Genomic DNA, 11,043 nt, shown 5'->3' on the forward strand with positions numbered 1-11,043 from the left:
TACTTCAGCAAGACATGTCAAAAATGCAAACTGAAGGGTAAAATTATTTCATTTCCAAAATAAATAAATGCCTTTGGTCAACACTAGTACACAAAAGACAGGTATTTTAAACTAAGGGACCTGCAGGGAATTGGTTCCTCACAAAGCTTCAATTAGCTTTCAAATTATCTCTCTCACAATGTGTACAAATACTCCTAACCAAACTTCACTGAAAAATGGATTCTCAATACTTTTATTTACCTAATAGTTAACACAAGGATAACAACACACATGCAAATTTAAAATAAAAACATATGTGGGGACTTTCTCGCCCCAAATAAGAATTTAAAACAGATGTGCTCTTTTAACTGTATTTCTTCACCCAATGCTTTTCTCTTCACTGTTTGTATTTTTAATGTATTTTTTTTTCAAAGGTACATAATAATTTATTCCCCCTTTTATCTGACAAGCATGGATTTCAAATAACATATTCTATCTTTATTTCTTGCTGGCATAACTCACTTATATCAATTGGTGTTTTGCACAAAGGGAGCGGACGGCAGTTCAGCTATAAGCGAGGATACTATTTTCATTAGAACTGTGTTTAAAAATCAACATAAAGTTGCAGGATAAAAATATTATAATATTCATCCCTGCTTCTGCCAGTTCTGTATTCTCACATTCCTAGCAAAACCCATGCTTTTGTTGGACACTGCCATCCTACTTCTCACATTTTCAAATAACAGTGCCTAATGTTTAAAGGGATAAATTAAGCTGTAGCAGCTTTTCAGTCCCAGAATCAGAAAATATTGGAAAGGATATTTCATTTCTCTTTTTCTTCTCAAAACTTTAACTGTGATTTTTGCAAAAAAGCATAGAAAATCTGGTAAAGCAAAATTCCATGCAGTAGCAAAACACAAGGAGAATCAAAGAGTTAGGTCTCTACCAAACGTACCAAACCCAAATGCCTTCTCCAGGACTCAGGTGTCTGGGTGTGCTCACTTACACTGCTCTCAGCTCAAGTTATTCAACAGGTTATTGGTAGCAAGAAAGACCCCAACCAGGAAAAAGCAACTCAAATTCCTGTAACATAATGTCTTCAGATTTTTTTTTGTAATGAATCGTCTTCAGATTTTTCAGGGACTTTTAATCACGTCAAGCTTAATTAGCACACACCTGCTCGTGAGGTGTCTTGGCCCGTCACCACAACACAAAGCGCCACTGTGTGAAAGCACTTCTGCTCAGCAGAACCCAATTCCAAATAACATACCTGTCTACATGGCTTCATATTCAGATGCTCTGAAAACAGATTTATAGCAAGCCCTGTATTTACAAAAAATATATTTAAGGTGCAAAGCCAAGAACTGGTAAGTTAGGAAATGTTTCCTAAAGTTCTGCTGGGTGTACCCGGAGGCTGCAGGGCCCCGTATGGAGGAGGCCCGCGGCTGGTCGCCACCAGGTCTTGCTGGCTTCGACATCATGGTGAGCACCTCAGAACTACACCTCTTCACACCTCTGCCCAGCCATAGCTAAGGAAAGTAGCCACTGGAGCAGGACACATGTGAGGAAGGGACATGTTTTGAGAAAGAAAAGGAAACAAACTGAAGGATACACGGGTAAGGCAGCATCACTGGTGATATGGCCGGAGACACGCTTTCAGAAGGAGGTGCTCCCTGACAGAGGAGGGATCCCCAGAGGGATGAGGTCATCCCCAAGCAGGGCAGGGACACCCCCAGAAGGCTGGAGGTCACCCCTGAGTAGGGCAGGTACACCCCTGAGGGTGTGGGCCCCACACCAGGCCAGGGACACCTCTGAAGGACCACGGCCCATGGGCACCCCATACCCAAACAGGGACACCCTTGAGGGGCTGCAGCCATGGGTGACCCACGCTGGTGCAGAAGAAAAGCAAGGACTGGCAGGAAGCCATTAGGCCAATGACCCCAATCTGTTGTGCCACCTGTCACCTCACTGAGGGGACCAGGAGACTGTGGAAACGCGTGTGGTGACGGGGGAGGCTGAGACTGGGAAGGAGGAGGAGAGGAGTCGGACCACAGCCAAGCCTGCAGGAGGGTGAGGAAAGGCGTTTGCCCAAGTGTTCATTTAATTGCCTTTTTTTCTCAATACTTGAATCAGCAATTAAAAGCTTATGTTAACTGGCAATAAATTAAGTAAATTTTCCCAAGACTATTTTGCCTGTGACAAACCTAACATTTAGGAAAACCCTTATCTGTCCCTTTCCAGTGTTTTCATTCAGCCTTTCCAGTGTATTCATTACATGACAGGATCTTCAACTGCACAGCTGTAGCACACCTTCATCACCAAACCCTGCCGCATCCACCATGAGTAATTTAACCATGAGGGAAGAGGAAGTGTCTTCATATGACAATGGGCTTCTTTTTCCTTTTTACCATGCTTACATAAAATCTTCCAGAAATTAGAATTGGGAATTGACTTCTTGGTGTTTTCAGTGGTGCTCCCAGTAGCTTCAAAATACGATATCCAAAGGCATTTTCCTACAAACTGGTATCAAAGAAGAAATTACCTTGATGATAGCTGAGCAAAACTGAAATTTTCAACACTCAGGAAATGTCAATGCTTCATATAATTCAGACGTCACAAGCTAAAACATTTCCAAAATGTTTTGAGATCTGATTTCTAAAAAAAGGTGGTAATTCCATCAAATAAGCTAAGATTTTCTAGGGTAGATGTCAAAAGTTATATTTCTGGCCCAAATACTCAAACCTCTGGCTTTGTCAGGTCTCAGATTCAAAGCACGTAGCTACAAATACTTTTAGAATCTTTTTAATACCTAACAGTTAAAATATAAATTAAAAAGGGTATTTTTTCCTTTGCATTACTCTGAAAAATGCTGGAATATGTTGGTGTATTTTTTGTCCAAGCAAACACATCCTAGGTGATGCAGATACCTGACAAAAATTTAAACATAACAGTTGAAGTCTGGCAAAGCTAAAGTGACTGAAAATAGTGTCTTATTTAATGGCGTCTTACAAGAATATTTTTATGAAAATGGACAGAAGAGTCAGGCAAATTCAGTTACTGGGGAACTTAGTAGGACCATGATTAACTGGGATATCAAAAAATAAATTAGAATATTTTGGGAGCTTTGGCGTCCTTGAAGAAGTGCAGTTTTACAACAACCAGATAGAAGGGGAAAAAATAGGGACCATCTTGCAGACCTGGCACATCTCACTGAAAGTTTGCAATAGAAAACCAAACTGCAATGGCCCTACACCAATCAAAAAAACCTATAAAGACTGAGACTGGGAGATGGCACTATAAAAATTGTAATCAGACTCAGGAACCAGACTGAGTGAATTACATGTTGGCCTTTGAGCAGCAAATCAAAACAATCAGCAGAGAAATCCAAGCAGCAATTGAACATTGACCACTGGAAACTTAGAGCAGCAACTATTCACCAAGATTTTTCATTTTTTTTAAAGCGAAGTCAAGTAAAGCTAGTAAAACTCAGCAATTGTTAACATACCACCATAACTACAGGTTTAATAATGTCCCATAAACTTTAAGAATTTGAAATTCATTGCTGTTGGGCAGCTTTGCATTCAGTTTGCAACACACCCATTTTCACACTCAAAGACATCAGAAAAGCAGATAAAAGTTTATTTTTCTTTTGATAAAGAAGTTAAGCAGATTTTGGCAGCTTGCCATCAATTTGACCCCATCCCTCAACTTCCCCCCTACTCAAACACTATAAATTAATCTTACACTGTTTGAGAAAAAAAAAGAAAAAGAAAAAGAAAAAAATAAAAAACAAGAAACTGAAAAACTTCCAACATTCAAGTCCTTTGGCTGAACCTCTCAGGGGCATATCCCATGGTGACAGTCTTCAGTCTTGACTGTCTCAGATGGCCTCTTCCCTAAAACTATGCCTATAGTGCAAACTTCTCCCTTAAACTCTAATTCCATTTTATCTTGGTCTTGATATTACCATCAACCACAATTTCTAGAAATACCCACTATGACTCTCTTCTTCTGGACTAGCTGCTGATCTCTACACAAGCACATTTGCAGAGTAACTTCACTCAGCAAAAGTCACTCCAGGTTTCTACTATGAAATCTAAGAGTATGTGCCCTACAAATTTAGTAATTAAATCCAGGAACTATGCAGGGAGGAAAAAGTATTAGTTGATTTCAATTGCAAAGCAAATTAGATGAAGGTTTTTATAACTCGGCTCCATAGCAATGGCCATACCAGCAGCAAACAAATAATACAAGGGGAGTCTCACTTTACACACACATTAAGTGCAATGCACACAGGTTATCCTAGGCCAGACTTTAACTTAATCTTAATACTGATATCCCAATCTTCCTTCTGAAAGTTTAACCATTTTTTTCCAATAGTGACTCCACATTAATTTCCCACAATGCTTCCCAGCTTCCCCATTTATATAAGCAAGTGCCTGAAATGCTTTTTCAGGACAAACTGAAAATGAAGGAAAGTTTCACAGTTTCTAATAAGTCTGAATTTTGTGAAACAAAATGCTGATTGTTACATCACTCTATGAAAAAATATTTATATTGGCTCTGGCTTTAAGGTTACATTTCTCAGTTCATGCAAGTGGCAGGAAACATGCAGAATTTAATCAAGAGATAGTCCACAAGGCTTGTTAAATGAAATGTTAAGTAAAGACTTGCTATGAAAACAAAAAGATGCAACTCAGGAAATGAGCTTGGTCATCTCACAACTCTCTGTTGTTCCACAGCCAAGCATTGGCTAAACATTAGATTATCATTATAAACAATACACAGGGAAAAAAACTGCATTCAGGATTTACCCTAAAAGTAAATTTGAAGAGCACCTAAGTGACTTATGAGACTCAGCTTTATTTTCAAATCTGGCTTAAAAGACTAATTCAGATCTTAATGAAAACCAGGGAACACAGGCTTCCAAGTCACGCACTTTTGAAGCATTTACCTAAAATCTAAAATGCAGTTTTAGGCACAAGCCAGAAAAACCGACAAGAAAATACATTTATAAAATGTAAATTCGCATAACAAGAACAACTTTTTCACATGGAAAAGTCTTTCTTTGAGGAGGAAACTATTTTTCAATGCAGAAGGTCAGTGTTACTAGAAAATAAATAACATGAAAGAGGAAGAAGAGGATAAGGGAAATTGCTCTGTAGAAGAAAAACAAAGAACAGCAGTCACAAACTTCGCTTGAACTCCTGAACTACCAAGTTAATCAAGGTAAGCTACTGCTATCCTCCACATTTCTGGTCCAGCCCTCCTTTCATTTCTTTGGTCCCATTGCTGTAACTTTCGTAAATTTGTAAGGGCAAACTCTGTATTAACACAGTGAATATGATCTCTGAGTTACCAGTGGGGTTCTCAAACTGGTACACATTAGTCTCAGACCAAGCATTTCTTCAGATTATACAAGTGCAACAGCAGTGTCTTGTGTTAAGATTGTTGCCTCTCTTTTTATTTGACAGCATGATTGCATTTATGTTTGGGGGAAAGCCTGTACAAAGGGATGACTTCTGAGCTTGGCTCCTGTATGTGCTCTTAGCTCCTAACATGGTGAAATTAATAGCTATTTTTATTTCATCTGGCAGAGAGTTTTGCCGTCAATGTAGGATTGCATCTCCTGTGACCACAGGGTTTCTCAGATTTCCCAACAGTTTAATTGCTCTGTGCTACGTGAGGTTGCATTTTCAGAGAGAAGGAGCTATCTCATACAGCCAGAGGTCTGCAAACCAGCCAGCATTCTTGAAACACAGTCTTTGTTCAGTGACTAGTAGGAAAAGAAAAGTAGTAAAGTTTCATTGGATAAAGAACTATAACCAAATAAAGAGCTTATGCTTAAAAATTACTATCATGTCTGATAAAATTAAACTAATGCAGCAAAGGAAGACTAAAGCAAACACTAAAATTTTCAGGGAAAACTTGACTATGATGGAACGACTTAAGTACTTCAGTATCTTCATCACTGACATTAAAATTCTATAACCCCTTGATTTCTAGAAGGGGAGAAAGGGGAAAGGGGAAAAAGACAACGAAGTGAATTGGTCGTCTGGACAATCAATGAAACCTGAACAATCAATGAAAACAAATACTTGGTTTGTTTTTACTTTCCTCTCTTCCTGAATGAATTAATGAAACTGTTGAACTTTGGCCTCTTCTTCAGGCTAGAGCAGCAAGATGACGGGCTGACTTAATATCTCCCACAGCCCACAGCAATGCTGATGGAAGATTTTAATGTGAGAACACTGTGTGCTCGTTTGGCATTGCATTCCCTAGAGGGAATATGGTGGAGAGTATATAGCTTAAATTTAGCTAGAACTGAACATTAAAAAACATATACTTGGTGCCTTGATAGTAAAGATCAAAAACGGTCACTCTATACTTGGCTTCCTTTGCAGGTTTATAATCCCTTTGCCTTTCTCATTCCTTTTTTTCTTTTTATGGCATAATTGTTACATAGCAGACAAACATTTTGTCTTTCTTAGCAATGCTAGTTAGACAATATAAGAAGCTTGTGTCAGGAAAATAATCAGGATTCTCTGAAGCACTCTTGAAGTCCTTTCACCATGCCTCATAAATGATTTCAAGTGTTTGATGAAAAGTTGGGCCCTGTGACACAATTTTTATTCGGCTTCAAAATCAGATGAAGAAAAATTCCTGCCATACAAAAATCAAAACTTCAGGTCTGAAATGAGAGTTTTCTTGGATTTTCTTTTTGTACATGAAATGCCATTATTCAGAAGTATCCTCAGCATTGCACCAGCTAATAGCAACACAGGGATAGTGATCTGCAGCCACTGTTATGCAGACAATAAAAAGGCTCACTTTTAAAGTACGGTGCCAACAACAGTTTCAGGTCATTTCCCAACTGGCTTTTCCTGTCTGGTATGCCATTCAGAGCTCTGGATCCGTTGACACTGCAGGTTAAATGAAACAAAAAATCCAAACAGAAGCCACAAAACTCAGCAATTCAGCCTTTTTGATCTATCTAAGTGTTTTTAAGCCTGCTCAGCACCATGGGATCCAAGTGCCCTTTTTCACATTTCAGTGTTTCCAAAAGGGTCAAGCCATGGTCAGACCATGATGAGTGGTTGTTGCAAGGGAAGATTGCTTTAGAGAAGAAACACGTCCTCTTTTCCAGAAATAAACCTGAACAGGACAAATTAAAGGTGGAATAAGAAAGGAAAGGTCTGTTTTTCCTTGGCAAGATTAGTAGAGTTGGCAGCATATGGAAGCAGAGTTGCAGAGCTGGAAGAAAACACTTTCCTCTAACCTTCAAGAGCAAGGAGGTCACAGTTCTTTCAAGGAGCTTCCCTTGGGATAACATGAATATGGACTGTCCCATACTTTATAGATGGAATAACCATTTGAAAGTACAATAATTTGAGATAAACTGAGATTAGTTTCTTGCATTGACATCCGCTTGGAAAACTTAGTGCAAGGGTCATTTGGCTTGCTATGTTAATGATAATACTGCCAAAATCCAGTACCAAAACAATGAGTAATTTGTAAAGATTTGGCATATTACATCCTGCTTAATAAATTCAAAAGTTTGAACATGACAGCATATTGTAATGTAGTAACATAGTACTGTAAATTTGCAGAGCCAGGTTCAGCCCGTAAGGAGACCCAACATTGATTTCAATACACATGCTTACTGCAAGCTGAATGATCTGAATACATACTTGGCTGAATACATCCTAACCCCACTATATATGCAATGAAAAAAAATTGAGCTGCTTCTTTCTAGTTATTTTATGTAGTCATGTAATAACTGTATTTTTTTCATACATATTCGCATCTATAAATTGGTGGACTTGGCAGTGCTACATTAAGGGTTGGACTTGACGATCTTAAAGGTCTTTTTCCAACCTAAACGATTCTATGATTCTGTATTTTGGCAACGAGAGAAGTATATATTTAAATGCAAAGCAAGATAATTGGTCTTTGAAGACCTGGCAGGCATGCCCTGGTTAGCATAAGTTAACAGAAGCACAGTCAAGGCATTCATTCAGAAAAGGCACATTAACTTTGGGATGAAGAGAAAGTAGTCATATGAAAGGTAAGACCTGCTTGAGTAGCCCAATACAGCCAAGTAATAATGGAAAGTACAAACTGGTCAAGGGGATAATGGAGAGAGGGACAGGATAACCAAGACTCAACTATGGCACAGGGGAGAGGCAAGTTAGTACCAACTTCTTGACTCACTCCAGCAAATTGCTAGACTGATCATGCACAAGAGTGCCTAAAAAATATCCCTCTGCCCATCTTACACTGTTACTGGGGGAGTGAAAATGAACACCCAGGACAAAAATCCTGATTCTGGGAGTCCCATTGGCAAGATTGTATCATACATCTTCCCAGAAGAGGGAAGTTTTCCATTATCAGAGATTAGTCATGCCATTTCTGCTGGGACAGGCTAACCATCACTGTCATCTTCTCCCTCCTACGGAATGCTTGATGAGACTGTGGTCAGAGCAGGAACTCATATCTGGAAGGACCACGGACTGGGCATAACACCGGACAAACCCTATGTTTCCACAAGATATAAATAGAGAGGCACAAAAGAAATGGACATAGACTAACAATTCCTGTTCTCACTTCAAAAATGGGTTAATTTGCTGCGTGAAGAGCAAGTTTCCTCTAATAACAGAGTTGCTCTGTCAGTAGCAAATGCGGGAGAAGTGACTCAATGCTATCCAAGACCCAAGCATGCCTCTCTGGCCACATAGAGAGAGCTGGTGGAGACAGAAGGGGAAGCTGGGCAGTGTGGAGAGATGGCTCGCTAATCCTGTCAGGAGAAAAAGTGTTTCGTGTCACTCAACAGCATCTCCACAGGGCAGTTACAGGAGAAGTGCTGACAGCCTCTGAAAGGAATCGCATCCAGTCATCCTCCAGCAGGAAGAGGTTGGCTTTGACACGAAGCTTATAGGGTGGGTGAGATGAAAGTGGGGGGAAGGGACCTCTGGGCTGCGTGTAGGATTTTGCCTTCCTCTGCCCCACGAGGAGACGGAAGAGGAATGCATTAGCAGTCCCAACTGCTTTCAGCTAGCCTGTCCTTTCTGACCCCTTCACCAAGCAGTTCTATATCTCTCTCATTCCCCGCCTTTCAAAATTTAAACTTGCTAACCCTGCTGCCAAAAATAAAGACAGAAATAACATCAGGGTTGAAAGGAATTTCAACATAAGGAAGAGCTGCAGGGACAGACCAGGGATTCCTGCCACATGACACGAAGTATATACCATACCACAGCACACGCCAATAAGTACATTTTGCAGCCAATCTTACAGACCTGTCCTGCTTTTCTTTAGAAAACATGTAGTCAGGCTCTTCCGATCACTGGTGCATTTGAATTATTTTCAGCAGTACAAGCAGTAAATAAGTGTAGACAAAGAGGTGAAACATATACAGGAGGGATGAAGTCACCCAAGACATCAATGGGGTCAAATCAAAATGCACTTAAATCATTTAATAAATGCCTTTGTTGGCACACAGTTACCATCTCCAATGTAGGAACCAGAAAGCATACAAAACTAATGTAATTTACTTTCTACCCAAGAGCAACACCTCCTTACTGAGTGCACGGGATTTACCATCCCCAACACCACACCAGAGCACTCTGAGGGACAGGGTTATTCAGCTGTGACCAAGGACCTAAATCCTCCTCCCAGAAGACACTTCTAGAGTCATGTTTTTAAAACACTTAAGTGTCTAGGATTACAGATGGGCATCTGGATTTTTACACAAGATATTCCTAACTGTCTAGGAGGTTTATACAGCACTTTTACCGCAGCACACCACCTACTTTCTGCCATTCCCTCTGCAGCAGCAGCCACACACAGCCCTGAGACCCTTGTCCTTCTGTTCTAGGCCCTTAGCACCCCTTTAAAAGAGTCAATAATTCTTGCCTCAAAATGCAAGGGAAAACTGTTTTTTTCTGATACTGACTGACAACCCAGAGAGCAGTCCCTCGCCCATTGGTGGGGAATAAAATTCAGAGGTACGGCTGCTCCTTTGCTTCCGTTGTACTTCAACGTCACATGTTCCCCCCACTGCTGGATTAAAGCTGAAAGGCTTTACAGGAGCTATGTCTGTTGCAGTAATGTAAACAATAAATAATAATAGGAAAGAGAAAGGAAGACTGATTTATTGAAAGCTATTCACTTCTATAAAGTACATAACTGAAATTTCAATTTAAGTGGACATTTTTACTGCCAAATAAATCTTCTTGCACAGATACGAGAGGAGCAGAGACTTCATGTAGTACACAGAAAAGGAAAAGTTAGAGAAATTCAGATAAGGCGAGTGAGTGCACAGGGCCAGATTCTTGATAGATGCTGCTGGTTTACACCAACTTAGGATTGTCTATCATTCAGCGGCAGATGGATATATAACATTATACACTAAGATATGGCAGAAATAAACAAATTGCTCTTGATTAAACAAAAGAATAGCTACATGCCTATTCAGCAGCCTTCACATCACGAAAACTCCAAAGAAGTTAATATTTCCTTTGCCCAAATAAGGACTATCAAGACATTTGAAGTAAGCCACTAAAGTTAGCCACTGCATCTATTTTTACACTACTAAATGTCCTGCTCTGAAAAACATTTGAGTACCCAGCAGTTCCCCTGGACCACAAAGAGAAGTGGCATTTGTCAGCACTGGAGCACTCATCTGCCTTTGCAGATTTTGATGGAGATGGGTCCAGAACCAGAGTTCAGGTATGTTCAGTAAGGAGCACCACTTGCTTCATTGTAGAAGTTGTCCCAATGCACCAGAGGCCAAATGATTGTTACTGTTCGGAGAGCTCCACTGTAAATGAGAATAGACTGATAGATCTGATGGACCACCAGAAAAACAGTATTTGCACCTGGCTTATTATCTGAATCAGGTGCTAAATTTGGACCCATGCAGTTTCTAGTGAAGAAGACTGCATCACTTCTGAAAAATGTTCAGGCCAAAACCTGTGGTCTTCTGCTTAATAATCCTTGCTGATTTCTGCTCTGCAGTTTCTATATGGTGCAGTGGTAATAACATCATTTTCTCAGTCTGCA

This window comes from Falco cherrug, chromosome 13, assembly GCF_023634085.1.
Source record: "Falco cherrug isolate bFalChe1 chromosome 13, bFalChe1.pri, whole genome shotgun sequence".
NCBI lineage: Eukaryota > Metazoa > Chordata > Aves > Falconiformes > Falconidae > Falco > Falco cherrug.